Consider the following 18267-nt stretch of genomic DNA (forward strand, 5'->3'; position numbering starts at 1 on the left):
CCTCCCAGGGCTGGTTTGCTCCAGAGCTCGTTGAGGTACAGACATGCCCTCACTACCAGGACACCCAGCATAGCCTCCACAGCGAAATCGAATCACTGGGAGAATGAGGTGCTGTTTTCAGCCCCTTGTCAATACAGAGCTCCGGTTTAACCAAGTTACTACCTATAACTCTACAACTAGGTAGTATTATTTAATAAGAGGTTCAGCTGTCTGCCTCATTAGCTAAGAGACAGACCTTAAGGACAACAAACAGAGGTTCAATTTACTTATTGCTTTTCCTTTTCCTTCAGCATGTACCGCCAGAGGCTGTAATTGGGAAGGTAACTTTGCCCCAACCACCCCTGCCCTGGCTGCGGTCAATTTGCCTCAATTCCGTCTGCATCACAGGCCGTGACAACCTTTAATGGAGCTTTTAAATATAAAAATTGAGACAGAAGCAGCTGACCCAGCAGGACCCCACGCAACCAGAGCACAGAGGCACTCACGGGGACAACACCGACCCCAGAGGCTGACACATCCCCATGTGTACCTGGCTGTGCTGCAGCCTCAAGACAACCCAGCCAGCATCCAGCCCACAGCTCCCTAACAAACATCTCTGAAGTCAGATTAAAAGACAGCCCCAATATCTGTGCTTCATCAACCTTGCTACTGGGGAGCCCGAGTTACCTGTTGCGTGGCCGAGAGACGGCCAGCACCTGCAGCTTTCCTTATAGATGGCTTTCCGAGGCATGAAATCCACATTTAAATTTTCTACGCAGGTTTCTGCCTCTTCGGAGGTCTCTGGCAGAGCCGTATCTCACTGCTTGCAGCTGGAGACACCTTTAGCAAAATCTCCAGCTCCTACTGATGTGGAAAAATTCATGCATTTCCCTCCTCATGTAAGCGCAGGTCTGGTATTCACGGCACTTCCCAGTGATAAGACCCAAATCGCTCATCGTTAGAAACCCCGCACATTGGTAAGGATGGGCAGAGGTGGGATTGAAAAAAAAACACCACCACCACCACACCCTTGGACCCTAACTAAACACTTTAGCTGCTGGAGATTACAGAATCCTATTTAGCGATATCAGAGAGCATTTTCCACAGAGGAAACATGTTCAACCTGGCTACAGGAAGCCAGGAAAATTAAATACTTTGGGAGAAAGAAGCAGCCCACAGAGTTTTGTTTGGTTTTGTTCATTTTTAGAGACAAATGTGGTTTAGAAACGGGATTAACTGGGGCATCTTGGCACCCCTTCCCACTCAGGAGCACCTTGACTGGTCTGCCCCAAGGAAAATGCCATTACAGAAAATACAGCTATTTTTAAAGCTAGAAGGACAAGTTCTCCTCCCAGTTACACCAGTGACCTCGTAACTCTCCAGAAGGTTGGGCAGGCACAGCTCTGATTTGGGGCTGTTTTGAGCATCCTCAAGTCACCAGGCACCCAGCAGGCAAAAAGCACAGAGAAGCAGGATAAGGCCCTTGCCTCCAGAGAGTCAGACCCGACCTGTCAAGGCACCAATAATTTTCACCAACTGAAGGGTAAAATGAACCCCTGTTTAAATAAAACACTTTAATCAAAACCCTCCAGCCAGCCTGGGGCTGGAGGGAGCCCAGCTACTTCCCTGCATATAAGCGTGGATCCAAGCAGGGCTGGCACCCCTGCTGCCATCCCTGCTCAAGCATTACACATATGCGTGTAATATGAACTCATTCAGGGCTCTTACACAGATAAAATATTTAAATCGTTTATACATTACTATCCCTTTTGATTTAAATAAGATGGAATTGCTATAAACTGACTTGGGCTGACTTGCGCTCCCCACCACTATTTTTTTTTAATCTTCCACCTGCAGTTTCATCAGGCTGTCATCCAGCACGATCTCAGAGCTTCATGAGCACCATCCATGCTAGTAAATGGATGGAGACCTATAGGAAAACTCAAATGCTGCACAGTGATGAGGAAGAACCTTTCACTCTCACCCCCAAGGCAGCAGCTGCATTTCAGCTGCTAGTGACACCAGTAAAAGCAAGACCTGGGACAAGCTCTGGAAGACAAGACACAACCAACATGTAATTCTCTACCAATGATACAACCCAAAACCTCCAAGAGCATCAGGCTGGGAAGAATTTCTAAGCTCACATGGTCCAGAGGAGATCATACCGCAACACTCAGGCTTTCACCCCACCGCCATGCCCAGCTTCTGAGCATCCCAGGAGGCTGAACACATGCACCAGCTTCATTAGCAAACTCGATGGACAACGAATGATCAAAGCAACCAGCAATTTTACCCAAATTCACCCCCATGTTCTCACCCTGGAGGACAGGAGACTCAACGCTGCTGCCCATGGTGCAAGGGGAGAGAGGACACATTCGCGGGCAGGGAGGGAAGAGCTCTCCCTTGGACTGCAGAAGCCTAAAGATGGAAAATGCTTACAGCTGTGTACGCATCCATATGCATAAGAGAACAGGCCCTGATCCAGCACACACTTACGTCAATCTGCCGTCACCAAGACTTAGGAGAACATTTAAAATTAAGCAAAAATTTCCTTGCGCTGCAAAACTAAGGACAAAGAAAGGAAATAAGGCTCATGGTTAGAGCAGAAGCAGGTGTCAGAGGACTTGGTCCCAGCACAGGCTCCAGCACCAATACCTCAGGTAACCCTGGGCATGTCACTTCACCTCCGGGTTTACCCACTGAATACAGCTCCCAGCTCTCCAGGCGTGATTCCCCTTACACCTATAAGGGGCTCTCAGATGGTCACAGAAAACCTGGCCAGCTTTGAAGGCTATTTCCCATCTGGTCCCTGTGACCAGCTCTTTATGAGCTGTTTCCAGAAGAACAAATCATCTGTAATACAGCAGCTCCAACGAACCCCACAAGCCCTGGCTCCAAGGAGCTGTTTATAATCTAAACCACAGAAGAAAGTCAGGATTTGCAACAATACTTCAGGTTTCACCTGCTGAAAATACGGACAACAGCACTTCAAAACAAACGGGGAGAAAAGCAAGATCAATAAGTGAAACACACTTATTTCCCAACCCAGCCTAATTAAAATGAAGTGCATTACGCTGTTCACAAGTAAGAGTTCCAGTGCAAAAGAGAGCGTGTCATCCTAAGAGTTATACAACATGATGCTATTTTATGGCTGTTTTGTTAGTAAGATAGGGACTGGAAAGGACAACCAAAACAAACAAAAAAAAAAAATCAGAACAGGAACTAGTAATTCTTCATTGAGAGAGAAGGGGAAAAGCCATGCAGAAAGTTTGGGGCTTTTCTTAAAGCCAACGTGGAATTAGAGAACCTACAACTGAGTTCACAACTGGAAAGGATTTTAATACAGAAGAGGATTTTTCCGCAAACGATCAGAGAAGCTCAAGGTTAAAAAACTGACCCATACAGCAAGCAACATGAAAAGCTTCTCTGAACTTCGATGGGGCGGTGATGTTCACTTTGCTTGTAAGCATTACAACTCAATCTTAAGGGGTTTTTCCAATCTAAATGATTTTATGATTTCTTGGGGAGCTTTAATAATCTCATCCCACAGATTTATTTCCCCTTCTTTCTTTAAGCATGAAGCAGTTACACAGACTCCACAGCCCAATTTCTGCTCCTTTGTGAATTGGGACAGGTGTTGAAACATGTTGATGTATTGAAGCTTTCCTTTTACTCCTCTGTGGTAGATGCTCTCCAGAAGCAGTTACATTATTCCTGGGCCCACGCTTTGGCATTTCCCTAGACAAGGTAAATAGGAGCCAGGCCAAGTGAGCAACACAGGACAGGCTCAGGGGGGTGTCCATCCTCACCCATGCACCCCACACAGCCTGTTTGCACCCCACAGTTCCAGTCCTACCTGCCTGCACAGCAGAGCTGGGCAGATGCACAGCCTTTGCAAAGCACAGCCTTTTCCTAGCACAGGCCAGGTCCCCGCAGCCTCTAGAGACAGAGGCTCAAATCCAGACAGCATGAAAGTTCGATGGCGCCATAAAATACAAGAGGTAGGTTTGAACTCTTGGATTTTAAACAAAAATCCACTTCCAGCAGCTCTCCATCCCCTTGGGCCACATGCCAGACCTTGCAATTCACTGTTCAGCATCACCTTCCCAGGAGAAGGTGGCTGGAAGTGATGTTACTGCAGTGCCTCCCCCATCCCCAGGAGTTAATCGGCTTGGTGACACCCGTGGTCACATCCCTTGTCCTGCCAGCCCTGATGGATGCCCTGTTCATCACACTCACATCTGCTCACAGCGTTTGTACCTGCTGTGCCCTGAGCAGGGGCAGAACCAGCACGAGGGTTATGGGGTTTGTTCCCAAGCCACATCCTGGGGCAGGAGTAAAGCAGAAGCAGGTATTTTTATACCCCAAATCAGATGTTCAATACTCTTTTTTTTCTAATCATTGCCTTTTTTTGCGTTGCTTTAACAGCTTTACTCTTTCTGCAATGAGAGCTCAGAAGGGTGGTTGGGAAATGCCCCTTCAGTGCTGTTCCACACACCCCTGCTTTTACTCAAGCAGGGCCAGGCACAAACACCTCAGCACAGCTATGAAAAGCTACTTCAACTCCACAACTGTCCCAGGCTTTTTCCTTGTGATCAGACTGACCAGCTGCCCAGCCTGGAGTGGGAAGAGTTAATTAATAATGTCACAAGATGAGCACTTGGGCCATGCAATTACCAATTCCTCCTAGAATACCTTGGTGAACCGCCAGCATTAATAGAACCAGCACTGAGCTGAAGTCAAGACATTTATCCTTTGACAACGCTCTGTTGCAACAACTTTATTTTGATGATACTGGATGATTAATGCTTACAGCCGCTGTCATTTCCTTTGATAGATTTTGGGGCTGTGGAGTGACATTTGCTCAATGCACCATTCTTGAAAAGCTGCACTCATCGTAGTGTAGAGGAGAGAGATGCTCCGTGCATCCAGCCATCAGCAACCAGACTCTGCAAGCTGCAGGTGGCCAGGAGAGTTACTCTGAGGAACAGGGGGATGCTTACAGAAAGCCCTGCCTGGCAAAGGCTGCGGGGCGAGAGGAAGGCGTGTTAAACAGCCGATGTTGTAAGAAATGGCAAGAGTTTGTCTTATCCAGTGGAAGGAGAAGAGGCTGTTGATTACAAACATCACAGCCAAGAGCTGTAGCAGACTGTGCTGTTTCGCCACAAACATGCTGGAAGATCAGATCCCGAGCTGAGACTCTCCAGGGCTGAGTTGCAGCTGTACCAAGCTCTTGCGGCTGCTCTAGCAAGCCAAAAGGCATCCAAAATCAGATCGATCAATCAGTAAAACAAGACACAGACAAATGTCTTAACCACAGCATTCACTGATGGCAAAAAAACCCACACCTTGGAAACCTTAATCTTAACCTCTATGCCTCCAAGTTCCCCCCACCTGTAACATGAGGACAAGAATCATCTACCTGACCCGGCTGCTGCAAGCTTTTCCTAATCAATCAGCTCATTAATTCATGCAAAGTATTAGACAGACAGCAGATGGATGGCTTTACACAATAGTCTTTTCTACAGTGAAATACTTCTACTTAATTCTCCACCAGCAGCTGCCTGCCCACTCTCATCTCACCGGCACGGAGCGGTCCAGGCTCATGCAGGGACATGCACGAGGTCCAGAGCAGTGGGGTCTCCCTAGACCCAAACAGCACCCGGGATTCCCTGGCTGGAGAGACCCTTTTCACAAGGCTTCTTACAGATTTGATTTTTATCTCGTCATATTTAAAAGCTGTCTCAGGAGCGTAATGATTTTAAATTCACTCACCGCCACAGTCAATCAATGGAGCGTCGGCGGCTGCTAGTGCCTCGCTAGCAGGCGGTGATGAATGGGGCTTTCGAGGCTGCATCGCTCGCCTCCGAGCGAGAGGAGAGCGTGGGCAGAGGGTGGGGAAGAGAAGCAAAGCCAGAAACAAGAATTAAAAGGAAGAAAAGGGGCGGGGGGTAGGAAAGCCCAACCTGCTTACTGCAAACTTGATACAAGTGTTCATCCGCTCCTGGAAGGCACAGCTTGGATGGAGCAGTCTTGGCTTGTGTTAGTCTCCCTGATCTGTTATCATCCTACATCTTAAACACATCAGCTAATACATTTATTACAAATGAGTGCTAACCCCAAACCTGGCTTGTGCAGAGGACCAGCGCCCCAGCCGCCAGCCTCCACCCTGCACACGTGCCCCTGACCCCACTTCCCTTTCCAGGAGACACTGAAGAGCAAACACCAGAGAGCAGCTCTCAAGAGCATGTCTTCCCTCAGGACAAAGCGATAAAGGGCACAGCACTGAACGCGTTATCCCTCAACTCTCCCCATGTGGAAGCAGACAGACACAAGCCCCACTGGATGACACATAGCACCCTGTGCCTCCCCAGCCCTGCTCCGGGTGCCAGCAGCAGAGAGGAGCAGCCCTGGGTGCTCGCAGCCACTCCAGAGACTACAGAGGGACAGTGAGCACCCATCCCTGCAACTATCGTGAGTTTCCAGGAAGGAAAAACCAACAAACAAAAAAAAAAAAAATACACCACATTAATGCACACAAAAGTCCCCCTGCTTGGGGGAGCCCAAAGGGCCTAATCCTGCTCCAGCATGCTACCAATCGCCCTGCTCTACCGAGAAAGGATGATGCTCAGCATTTGAAGGAAGCCACTTCACATCCAGGCTCTTTTTCTCTCTCTTTCTCCAATTACAGGGTCAGGTCAGCACTGTGCAGCCTGTGAGCATAAAAATATTTGTAATATGGAAAACTTGTACTACCAAAGAAGCTGCAGTTCATGGTGTGAGCATCGCATCCGGGTGTACAAGTCTCACAAAGCTGAGAGGGGGAAAAGTCAGAAACTGAAACCCACCACACCAGCGAAATAAAAATAACAGGCAGTAAGAGTAAATTGATGGTGTTGCTCCAATTTGAGCAAACACTAATTAAGAATGTGTAATTGAATTAATGCATTATTTAGAAACGCCAGCAGATCCTGAGCAGGGATATAAATACGTTATAGGGTTCCTTTGACATTAGATATATCTCACGCCTCACTACCCACAATTTATTTTAATGTCACCAGAATTTTACATCCTTATCACTCACCACTGTTTCACATTTACCCCGTACAGCTGTATCCTCTCCCCTCAATTCCACACACCCAAGTGCTCCATATGGGGGAATGATGACCATTTGATAAGTCAAAGCTGCGTAATAAATTAGCTCAGCTCATCAACCACTTCCCCTCCCTATGCCCAGTAGCCACAGGTCTAGGTCTAATTTGTTTAGAGCCTGGAAAAACATCAAATACCCCATTAAAAAACAAATCCATCTTCTAGAAATACAGTTTTTTCTACAGCTTCAAGTGTCCGTTTGCTTTCCGTTACACTGGAAAAGGCCCTGCACAAGCAGGAGTTAAGCCTGGCCCAGAATAGGTCAAAAAACCGATACCATCACACCCTGGAAATAGAGGAAAACAGCATCTCAGGGGAAAAATAAAAACAACAAAAAACCAACCAACCAACAAAAAAAACACCACACAACAAAAGAACCACAGCCCCTCAGATGTTTCACAGCAGATGTTTGTACCTGTGAAAGGTCCCGAGATATTGCATTTGCAGCTGGGACAGTTTAGTAGTGCTTCAGGTATTTAGCAAGAGGCTTTACATACATTATTCTTCCCTCCTTCTGAGTCCTTCGCAGTGAGGCTTACGGCTCTTACTACACCTGCATTTCTAGGAAGAGATACAAATACACCAAAAGGAAAGAAAGAAATCCAGTGAAATTGTTTAAAACCAATGAAGACACTTGTAAGGAAAGAAGCACGAGAAAATAACATAGGTGAATCCAAGTTCACACTCACATATATAGCTCTAGGAAAGGGAAAAAAGAAGCAGCATTAATGTCTTGTACTTAGGTATGAGCATATACTGTAACAAAATATGCATGCTGTTTATAAAACATATTGGAAGACTTTTCCCTAAAAGATGTCATATAAAGTATAAAATTTTATTATCTCTGCCTGTCCATTTTACAAAGATATACACAAACAAGTTGCCAAATCTGCCTGCCGTTTAACTCCATTAAATACAATGAATGAGTTTGGCCCACAAAAAACTCTGCACTTACTGTAATAAAGCTAAAAGCTGAGAGCAGCTGATACAGTAAAACACATACGTTTCCATAAACTTATTCCTGCCGATTTAAAAATATGAGTGAGCTACAGAAATTGCCCTTGTCCAGCTCCTAAAGAAATGCTGAAATGGGGGAGGGAAAAAAAAAAAGCACAAACCTTGGAGTTTTCCCCTCTGGTTCCCCCTAAGCACAAAGGGGAGAGGGGCAGGGGGAAGCCAGCAGGGTTGCGTTCATTTGGCTTTTCCCACCAAGAGTCCTGAATACATACAACGTGTGTTTGAACAAAACACCTGATGGTTTGGTCCTCAAGTTGGGCAGGATCCCACCCAGCAGGAACAGGGGTCACAGGTCTGGACTCCGTCCCAAGACATCCGCTTCTCCCCCACCGGTCCCCAGAGGGGAGAACATGCTCAGGCTCCCAGGGCAGGGGTGCCGGCTGCTCTGCTCCCCGGGGCAGCTGACCACAATTCCGTTTGCAGAGGGCTTTCCTCATAATCTGTGGGTCTCTGGCCACTGGGTCATCTTGAATTACACCTGGAACCTTACATCGCATGGGGGACCATGTCAGGCGGTACAGAAGGCAGACCCAAATGACTGATTGTAAGCCTCCCCTGACTAATAAGGGGTTTTTTGTTTGTTGAGGGTTGGTTTTTTTTTTTTTAAGTGCACCCAGCTTTCTCTCAGGCCACTGTCACAACCACACCAACTCCCATCTCCACCTCCCCGGCCTCCTCCCATGTCCCTCCAGCTCCCTTACACAGGCTGACACGCACCCTGCGCCCTCAGTGCCACCTCCTCCAGACCCCTCCTGTCCCAGCTCCTTGTGGTGCACGGAGGCTCCAGGTTCCCCTCAGCTCCCCTGGAGCTAATCTCACAGCTCCTTTCTTAGATATTTATTATTATTTGCTTCTATTATGGGGATGTCTCAGAGACCCAGACAACCCTTGTACTAAGGACTGTACATATACTCATCACTCCAACAGCCAAACTGCACCTCATGTACCATTTCATGCTCTTCCTCCTCACCAAGCCCCGTCCACCCTGGCTGCCATTGCTCTCCTGGGGGTATAACAGACATGGAACCAAGGCTCAGGGCCTCCACTCCAGCCCCTTCACTGGAAGATTCCTACAGCCCTACCACTTTCACAGATTTGCCTCCTTCCTCAGTCGCCCTTTGGGGTCACACATGGCTCCATAGCTGTCCCACAGAGCCCCACCCAGGTCCTCTCCCCACCACCAGCCTCCTCTGGGCCCAGTTTGCTGCTGACCATCACACCTCCACCTCACCACACCCAGACACTCGGCCCCAGTGCTGTCCTGCCATCAGGCTCGCTCAGACTCCCCCCAGGACCACAGTTCATAACACCCAAAAAATCCAGCAACCATACCGTATCACGCAGAGCGCCGCCCGAGGCTGTGCTCCCAGCTCATACCGCCTTGCAGCCCCTGAGGTAGCTTCCCCTCTCCTCCACCCTTCACCTCAAAAGCCTTGCTGGTGACTCCACCAGCTGCCTCCCCATGCCCCCATCACAGACAGCTCAGAAAGGCACAGCCTACCTGCAGTAAGCCCCCAGCCCCACATCCTCTCCTCCTGAGGCTCCTCGCTGTCTTCCAGCAGCTCCTTCTTAAGTTCCTCTGCTCCACTGGGCTTTCCAGTGCCCTTTACTGAGAAACCACATAAACCCAGGCTTTTGCTACACCTGGAGTTAACACCAATTCACAGCTGAGTGCTAGCAGCTGGGATGCTGCAGGCATTGCTGTGCTGCTGTGGCTTTTCTCCATGTGAAATCCTGGCCCTGAAGCAGCTGACAAAGAAACTCCACTCGGACCAGCGTGGCTGGGATGCGCCTGGCTACTGCTTTCTGTGTCCCTCTGGGACATGGAGCATCACTGACATAACCCCCAGCACATGCATGGAGAAGATAAGCATCGTTTAAAATTGCCCCAGGATGGGGTTGAGACTCTACAAGCAGGCAGGACAGCACTGGGCTCTCCGGAACATGGACCGTGTGTCCCGTCCCCGTCACAGCTTCTCCAACCTCAGCGCTACATCCAGAGCCTGACTCAGAAACCTCCGAAGCACCGGCCACGTCCTTCTGTTTGCATGCATTGTGCAATCCTATATTTAGCATATGATGGGAGAACCGAAATAAATAATCCATAGCTCATAATAATAAACCTTGCACCTCGAACAAGCCAAAAGCCTGACCTTTCATAGTTAAGCCGTCCTGGTGAGAGGTTAGATCTTGTGTTTTCTGATCATCAAACAGGAAAGCATTAGCTAGACAGGGAGAACAAGCTCTTATCTAGACCTGATTTCTCTCCCCTCCAGGGGATCCTGTAGGATATTTCAGTTCTCTCTCACTCACTGTATGACTCTTCCCTCCCCCAGTTGCTTGAAATCAGCCAAATTCACAATCTAATCTGGCCGGGAGTCAAAGGGGAGAAAAATCAAGTCCTAATGCAGTGACTATTTTGAATGGGGAATTGAAGCCAATCAGAAAGGCATTATTGATCCCTGCTCGGAGCACCTCGGTCAGGGAGGGGAAAGCCACGGGCAGCCGCAGAGCTGCCCACCGCAGCCAGCCGGGGCTGCCCTGCCAGGCCTGCAGCTTTCCCAGCACTGGCCCGGGCCAGGAGCTGGCATGAGGGGGGAGCCAGCCCCATCCAAGACGAGTTCCCTGCCTCAGCATGCAGGCAGGGAGAGCACACACCACCCCTGTGCCGGCACTGGCGAGCCCCCACGGCGTGCACTAGCCCACGTGTGTGTAAGAGCAGGACCCGTGGGCTACCTACCGCCGTGTGCTTGTGTGCAAACACTTCTGGCGTGCATGGCTTTGGAGTGGACTCATCTGCGAGAGCCAGGCTGCCTCATCAAACGGTGTGTGTGTGTGTGTGCATAGCGAGGACTGTATGCATGTAAGCAGCCTTAGCGCGGGCCAGCCCTGCGCGATAGCCAAAGCGCAGGCTGCAGGGCAGGGCAGGGGGTGCGCATGTGGATGCCTGTGTGGACCTGTCCCCCCCAGCCTGCGTGATCCGCAGGCACAGCCCCTGCAGCGGGCAGGGGAAGGCAGTGGGGTGGCTCACCCCAGGCAGCGGGGCAGGTGCAGCAGGGGATGGGGGGCAGCCGGACGGGGCTGAGCTCAGCTCTGGGCATCCCTGGGTGAGACCCCGATGCTTTGGGCCGCGTTAGCGCTGGCTACACGCTCCTCTGCCTTATGTAACCGCAGCAGAGATGTAGCGGCGAAAGGGGGACGGAGATCAGGGGGAGAGAAGCTCCCCACTGAACCTCTCCCAAAGCCAAGGGAGCCGGAGCAGAAGCTGGATGCCCCCGGCAGGGTAAATCCTGGCGCCACGCCGAGGCAGGTGCATGGCCACCGGGTGGGCTGGGCCCGGCTGGGGGCTGCCCCGGTGCGGGGCAGGTCCGGCCGCCGGTGCCGGTACCCGCCGGGGAGCTGCCGCCCCGCTCGGCAGGGCCAGGACACGGCTCCCGCCGCGGCGTGCAGCGCCGAGCACAGCCCGGCCGGGCCGGGCCGAGCCGGCCGCCCCCCTGCCCGGAGGGGGCTGCTCCGGGGAAGGGGCTCAGCCCGGAGCCCCCCCTCCCGCCCCCAGAGCCAGCGGGATGCGGGGCGGCAGTACCGGGGGTGGAGGGGGAGTCCTGGGAAGTTTGGGGAATCACACATTTTGCAAGGAGGCAGGAGGGAAACATCCCCCCCTGAAAAAAAAAAAAAAAAAAAAAAAAACAACCAAAAACAAAACAAAACAAAAAAAACCCCAACAAACCACGAGGGGTGCCGGTGGCTCCTGTTCGCCCCCCGCCTTGGGCTGTGCCCCCCAACCTGCCAGCCCGGGCACCGCGGGGCCGTGCGGCCACCGGCACCTCCTTACCTGCCGGCGTCACGTCTGCTGCTGCCTGCCCTGCTCCGGCTCTTCCTCCTCCTCCTCCTCTCCTCCTTCCTCCTCCTCCTCCTCTCTCCCTCTCCCTGCTGCTTGGGGCTCTTTATGGAGATTCATTCATTCATGCCTTCCCATCGGTCCCTCAGCGTTTCCCTGCCTCCCGGAGGCAGAGCGTGTGACGCCTCGCCCCTTTCCAGCCACTTTCTGCTGTCACAGAGCGGCGCTGCCCCAGCCCGGAGCGGCGGCCGAGCTGGGACACGCGTGGGCAACGCCGGGCCGTGGGAGCGTCCCCCCGCGTGGGGGGGGAGAAGGGAGCGGGCGTGGGCACGGCACCGACCCATCCTGGGGGGTACAGGCTGTCTCTGGCGCCCGTCACCGGGGCGTCGGGCCGCCCCCAGCGCTCTCCGTGCTGCCCCATCCCACCCCACGCCGCTGCCCGTGCAGCGCCTCTGAGCAGCGGCTGCCGCGGAGAGGCCGCGGGTGGTGGGCCCGCACCCCCCGGGCAACCCTCGCCCCCTCTTTCCCTCTTTGCTCGCCCCCCCCTCGGCCCAGCCCGTCCTTCCTCCCCGTCCCCCGCTGCCTCCGCACCCGCGGCAGCACCGCAGCCCGCTCCGCGGAGCGCTGCCCCATCCACGCGGTTTACAAAAGCGCTGACTCAAGCTCGGAGAGGAGCGGCTGAGCCCGGCGTGGGGAGCTCCCCGGCCAGCCAGGCACCGGCCCCCCTCGGCCGGTTCCCCAGCCCCCCTCCCGCCCCGGGGAGGGCTCCCCCAGTTTAGTGGGCAAACTTCATCCCTGCCCCAGCCTTCCCCAGGACGGGGGTCCCTCCGCTGCCCCCCGCTGCCTGCCCTCCCGCTGCACTTCGGGGGGGGGGCTGGGGACACGCTCCCGGCCCCCACAGACAGCACCCCACTGCCCCCCGCTGCCTGCACACCCCGCCAGGCAGGGGCAAAACCGGGAGGGCTGGGAGGTGTCAGCCCTGCAAGGTGCCAGGCGAGAAGTGCTTGAGGGGGGGTGTGATTTTAGGTGCTAAACTTCAGGAGGATTGCGTCCTCTCTGCACAGGCACGGGGTTATTCTTTCCAGTCAGGCAGGGCAGAAAAATATGCTTTTTCCCTTAAAGACGCCGTCGAAAATTTGAAGAGCAGCGTCTGGGTTTGGGCGCTGCCCGATCCTTCGGAGCAACGAACCGTTAATTTGAGGTGAAACCCCTTAAAAATACTCCCCGAAGGGCCCCGCCCGCTCCCCGGTGAGCCGTGCCGTTTCCACAGCCGGTGCCACCCCCTTTGCAACGTTGCCATCCATTTCTATTAACGATCGCTTTATTCACCGCTGCAAACTTCTAAATATTTAATAGAGTGCAAACCGGCACCGAAACGCACGGAGCTGACGGGAGGAGGCGAGTCCCCGGCTGGGGAAGGCGTGAGCGGCTGAGCCCGGCGGCCCCGCTGCCTCTGTCCCCGGGGGAGCCTGTTGATACCGGTGTCCCCCCCCCCCTTCTCCTCCCTCCGCTGGGCTTTCCCGGGGCTGCAAATCACAGCCTGGACGTGGGCAGCACCGCGGTTCCCCCCCGGGCTGCCCGGCCCGGGGAGGAGCGGGGATGCGGAGGTTTGTGGCCGGCAAGAGCTGGAGGAGGAGAGGAGGGTGCGGGGGGGGTGACACGACACGGGGACACCCCGCCAGGCCGGCATGTCCCCAGCACCGGGACGCTGCTGCCGGCCGGGTCCCGCCGCGCACGGGTGGACCAGCCCCGCTGCACATCGAGCGCGACGGGGGCTGGGGACCGCCGGGGGTTGGGCTGGTTGGAGGGGTCCTGCCCGCGGTGGGGGGCTGCCCCCCGTGCCCTGCCGTCCCCGGCCTCGTCGGCAATGTCAGGCGAGACCCGGGGGTGGTGGGGGTGGGGGTGTCCTGCACAGGGACCCCCCAAGGGAAGGAGGGGAGTGCCCCAGCCCCACGCCGGGGAGCGGACGGGGCACCCCCCCCTCACGCTGTCCCGCGGGCCCCCAGCCCGGGGCGAGCTTCATTTAAACACAATCAAGAAAATTGTCTGGCAACTCCGGCCGCGGTTTAAGACGGTCTCCGCCGGCTGGCGAGTGCGCCGGTCCTCCGGGCTCAGCCTGAATTTGGGAACTGAGAGGGAACTTTACAGTAACATCTGCCATTATAATTAAAACTGCAACACACCCACCGGGCAGGAACACGCTCCCGTCCGTCTCCCCCACCCCTTTAAAAAAAAAAACAAACAACAAAACAAAAACAAAAAAACAAGCGAAAGCGGCTTAAACTCACAGACAAGCACCTGCCCCCCGCTTCCCCCAAGCCATCAGCGAGGCGGCAGCCGGGCCCCCGCCGCACCGGGCGAGGATGCGGGACCGGCGCCCGGTTGGATGCGGTGTCCCCCCCTCCCTGAGCACGGACACCACCACCACCACCCCCCCAGTCACCGCCGCCCTCCTCCACTAATTTTCTTTAATTAAAGCTCTATGTGCGGCACGTTTCGCGAGGACAGAAATAGCCCCTGAAGGAGCGCATGTGGGGAGGCAGGTCCAAACTGCCGGCGTGGGAATGCAGAAGGGATAGGGGGGGCAGGGGGAGCAGAGCCGGGGAGCGGCTCTACCACAGCTCCCACCCCAAGGCCCAGGGCCGCCGGGGTTATCTGAGGTGGTGGGTGAGAGACACCCCGCCCAGGGCTCCGTGCGGCGGGGAGGGGACGCGGGCAGAAGCCCCCTGCCCCTGGGGGGGACACCGCTGCCCGCCGCACCGGCTCTTCCCCCGGAGCGCAGGGGCTTCCCGCAGGCAACAGTTGCAGCGGCGGCACGCAGGGGCTCCCCCCGGGGATGCTCCAGCTCGGGCGCACCCCGCAGGCGGTGGGGAGACCCCGAAGTGGGGATCCCCCATGGGCGGGGGGGTGGCGCGGCTCCCCCGGCTCCGCGACCCCGACCCGGCCGGGGGGAGCCGCTCCGGGCCCGACCTCCCCCTCACACCCGGGGGAGAAGGGGCAGCAGCCGAACCGGGGTGTCCCCTCCCCCGCCCGCCGAGGGGAGGGCGCCCCGCTCGCCCCCGCCGCCTGCCCCGCCGTCCCCTCCCGCCGAAGTCCCAACCTGGGCTGCAGCCGCCAAAAGTTTGGCGACACGGAGCGGCCACCGGGGGCTGCGCGGGGCTCGCCGGGGCTCCCCGGTCAGCGCCGGGCGCCGCCGCGGCGGGGAGACACCGGGCGGGGGCCGCGGGGACCGGGACGAGCGGGCACCGGGAGCGGGGCCGGGGCGGGGCAGGGGTGGGGGGGCTCAGGTCGGGGCCGGGAGTCGGGGCCGCGGGGGGTAGGGGGGTGCTGCGGGCTTGCCTACCTGCTTCGGCGGCGGCTCCCGGCGCTCGGCGGCGCGCCCAGCCCCGAGGCGCGGTGATGGGCGGCGGGAGCACCCGCGGCTGCGGATACCCGCGCCCTTCCAGGCGGGCGGACCGGGGGCAGGAGGCGGGCAGGGAAACGCAGCCGGAGCCGAGCAAATCCCAGCGCTGGAGCCGGCCTCCGAGAAGAGAAGGGCTGCAGCTCCTCACTGCGTCAGGCGGAGAGCCCTGCCCGTGCAGGCGGTGCCGGGCAGCGCTGCCAGGCCCGGGGGGCTCCCACCGGCACGGCTCGGCTCGGCTCGGCTCGGCTGGGATAGGCGCGGCTCGGCTGGGATAGGCTCGGCGCGGCTCGGCGGTGCGGTGCGGGCCGGGCGGAGGTGTGCGGTGCGGTGCGGCTCGGCTCGGCCTAGCACGGTCCGGTTCGGCTCGGTAGGGCTCGGCTCGGCACGGCCCGGTTCGGCTGAGCCTGGCTCGCCTGGGCTCGGTGCGACCCGGCGGTGTTCGGCCGCGCTGTCACGACATGAAGCGATAAGCGGCTCGGGCGGGAGAGCCGGGCAGGCACCGGGGGAGCGGGGAGGGGAGGGGGGGGCGTGTGTGTGAGACACTGTGTGCGTGTGTGTAACTGCGCATGTGACCCGGTGCATGTGTGACCCTGTGTGTGTGACCCTTGCGTGTGTGACACTGTGTGACACTCTGTGTGTGACACCTTGTCAGTGTGTTGGGGTTTGTGAAGGTGTGAGTGTGCATGTTGGCAGTATCTGTGTGTGTATGTGACGCTGTGCTTGTGTGTGTGTGTGGTGACACCCGGAGGGGGTTGCAGGGATGAGTGTGTTGGGGTGTGTGTCTATGTTGGGGGGTATCTGTGCATGTGTGTGTCACAGGCTGTGGGGGGAGTAGCAGGAGCCTGGGTGTGTCTGCATATATGTACATGTCTCTGTGAGCCCATGTGAACATCTGTGTGTCCCCATATGTGCATGACAGCCCCCCCACACACACAACCTGAACCCCCATGGGTCAAACTGGGCCCAGCTGGGCAGCTCCAGGTGACACTGGGAGCACGGGGGGCTGGGGTGAGCTGGCTGCGAGAGCTGGGGCAGCGATGGGGCTGGGCCAGGACAACCACCCACAGCCCCTTGGGGTCACCAGCCCCTGTGCTCAGCCCTTCCCAGGCATCCTCCAGCCCGAGACCACCCCTCGCCTGACCCAGAGACTGCTGTCCCACCTTCCCATTTGTTTGGGGTTTTTTTATGCTGTTTTATCAACCCAGCACACAACTTCAGGGTGATTAAAGCGTGGTTGGCACTGAGCCGGCCCTCAGAATAAAAGTGCTCTTCTCTCTCCCCAGGCACTGTCATTTGAGGTGAGGACTGGCCAGTGCATTTCTCATGACGGGCCAAGGTGCCTCAAGCCATCTCTGAGCCCGTGAGTCCCTTTTGCAGCCCTGCAAGGAGGTGGCAGGGGAGACAGAGAAGGTGGGGTGCAGGAGAGAAATGTCACTGCTTTCATTTAATAGCAACACCACCACCACCACAGCCAAAAAACCTGAAGCATGGAGTAATAGAGCTGGGAGACAGCCTGGGAACAGGCAAGCCATGGCCCCTCTCCAAACAGCAGCTGGCAACCTGGCACGGCGCTCGGCTGCGTTAGACACACAGCCCTGGGGAAGCGCCCGTGGAAATGCAGGAGACACCCCTGTGTGATGGGGAGGGCGGGTCAGGGAGAAGGGCTCCAGCATCCTCTGCTCCACAGCCCTGGCCTGGCCCCTGACCTGCTGGGCAGGCTTTGGGGCTTGGTCTCTGTGTGAGCTGGTTGCTCTGAGGTTCTTCCATTCCCCTTCCCCTTCCCCTTCTACACCACCACCTGGACTCATGCCCTTGAAGCATGGGAGACTCCTCCCTCCCTCCCTCCCTGGAGCAGGGGTATCCTATTTCTCCCATGTCCCATGGGATGCTCTGAAGTCAAGGAGTTCCCATTGAATGGCTTTGGACTAATAAATGCACAGGCAGTGACATGAAATAGGCAGGGGGCCACCACAAGGGCTGCTCTGGGGTCAAATACATCTTCCTGGGGAGGCTGGAGATAAGAGGTCTCATCCCTCCTCTGCCTCTGCTGAAGGCTCTTGAGCCCAGGGCTTGTGTCAGTGAGCTGGGCAGGGCAAGGACACTGCCAGGACCCTCCCGGTGCCAGGAGCAGGGTGTCCCAGGGTGCAGCCCTCTCCTCAGTGCCACACAGTCCCCAGGGCAGCCAGAAACACTGTGGGTTCATGCCAGCCCTGGAGCTGGCTGCTGGCAGCTGGAAGATGAGGGGACAGGGATGCCACCGGCGCTGCGCTCCATTGCAGGTCTTCACCCATGGAGATCAGCAGCGAGGAGAGGTCAGGTTTGCAAAAGGTTCTTTGCAAATTTGCTGCCTGCTGGCACACAGCACCCAACTCCCCAGGGCTGCTTTGGGAGAGGCAGCCCCCCCCAAACCTCGAGCCTCGCCCATGGATCCAGGACAGGCTTTAAAGCTGCATTGTTCCTACCAGCTGCCAGGTCAACGGGGGTGGTGGAAAGACTTGGTACAATCAAACAACTTTGCAAACCAAGATAAATTAATAAAAGAAGTAAGTATTCTGAGCAAGCTGTTCCAGTTCTTCTGGGAGGAAGTGACGCCAGCCCAGCCTCTGGCCCTATATTTAGTAAAAATCTAAACCAGACATTGATAATATTATTAAAGACAGGAAGGAGTAAAAGAAGACATAGCATTGCTGGGATGACTGATCTATTTACGTGAGACGGCGGGAGGAGTGCTGTGAGAAAGGTGTCTCAGGTCAGGAGAGCCTCTGCGGGCTCTTCCCCTCAACCAGCAGAAGAAGACACCTGACACAGCAGGTTCGAGCAGTCCTAACCCAGTTTAACAAGTGGTAGGGGAGGGAGAGGTGGTTAATAAAACATTGGC

At 55.7% G+C, this 18267-nt stretch overlaps 1 protein-coding gene across 5 annotated transcripts in view; it reads right to left on the reverse strand.

Moving 5' to 3' along the window:
• ELFN1 (extracellular leucine rich repeat and fibronectin type III domain containing 1) overlaps nucleotides 1–15837 on the reverse strand; it is a 109564-nt gene extending 93727 nt beyond the window's left edge. For 3 of the 5 annotated variants that reach the window (XM_074840908.1, XM_074840905.1, XM_074840904.1), the window contains exon 1: nucleotides 15330–15837. The gene's annotated coding sequence lies outside the window, so the exon portion shown is untranslated. Of the gene's footprint in view, nucleotides 1–7546; nucleotides 7693–11980; nucleotides 12016–15329 lie in introns of those variants that run through there. The other 2 variants (XM_074840907.1, XM_074840906.1) reach the window with 2 other exon arrangements.
• Between the last annotated feature and the right edge of the window lie 2430 nt (nucleotides 15838–18267).

This window comes from Strix aluco, chromosome 15 (genome assembly GCF_031877795.1).
Source record: "Strix aluco isolate bStrAlu1 chromosome 15, bStrAlu1.hap1, whole genome shotgun sequence".
In the NCBI taxonomy this organism is placed as follows: Eukaryota; Metazoa; Chordata; class Aves; order Strigiformes; family Strigidae; genus Strix; species Strix aluco.